Source organism: Nomia melanderi, unplaced genomic scaffold, assembly GCF_051020985.1.
Source record: "Nomia melanderi isolate GNS246 unplaced genomic scaffold, iyNomMela1 scaffold0014, whole genome shotgun sequence".
NCBI lineage: Eukaryota > Metazoa > Arthropoda > Insecta > Hymenoptera > Halictidae > Nomia > Nomia melanderi.
Window position 1 is genome coordinate 8,085,986 of NW_027475130.1, and position 955 is coordinate 8,086,940.

Here is a 955-nt window from a genome sequence, read left to right on the forward strand (position 1 = left end):
CCTGACCCTGAGTGTCCGGCCCCATGAGACTGTGGTTTTCTCGGCCCCTGGTGGTCCGAGGTCGTTCCCGCTGCACAGATTCATGCGCCAGGGCCTCCTACAGACAAAGCACTTTGATTTATTGCGCTATCTGTAATAGCACCCGAGATATCACCAGATATATATTGGATTTTCCCCTGACCTTGAGTGTCCGGCCCCATGAGACTGTGGTTTTCTCGGCCCCTGGTGGTCCGAGGTCGTTCCCGCTGCACAGATTCATGCGCCATGGCCTCCTACAGACAATGCGCGTTGGTTTATTGCGCTATCTGTAATAGCACCCGAGATATCACCAGATATATATTGGATTTTTGCCTGACCCTGAGTTCTCGGCACCATGTGACTGTGGTTTTCTCGGCCCCTGGTGGTCCGAGGTCGTTCCCGTTGCACCGATTCATGCGGCAGGGCCTCCTGCAGATAATTCACTTTGGTTTATTGCGCTATCTCTAATAGCACCCGAGATATCACCAGATATATATTGGATTTTCCCCTGACCTTGAGTGTCCGGCCCCATGAGACTGTGGTTTTCTCGGCCCCTGGTGGTCCGAGGTCGTTCCCGCTGCACAGATTCACGCGCCATGGCCTCCTACAGACAATGCGCGTTGGTTTATTGCGCTATCTGTAATAGCACCCGAGATATCACCAGATATATATTGGATTTTTGCCTGACCCTGAGTTCTCGGCACCATGTGACTGTGGTTTTCTCGGCCCCTGGTGGTCCGAGGTCGTTCCCGTTGCACAGATACATGCGCCAGGGCCTCCTACAGACAATGCACTTTGATTTATTGCGCTATCTGTAATAGCACCCGAGATATCACCAGATATATGCTGCATTTTTACATGACCTTGGGTGACGGATTCCGAATATCACTAATTTTCTCGGCCCCTGGTGGTCCGAGGTCGTTCCTGCAGCACAGAT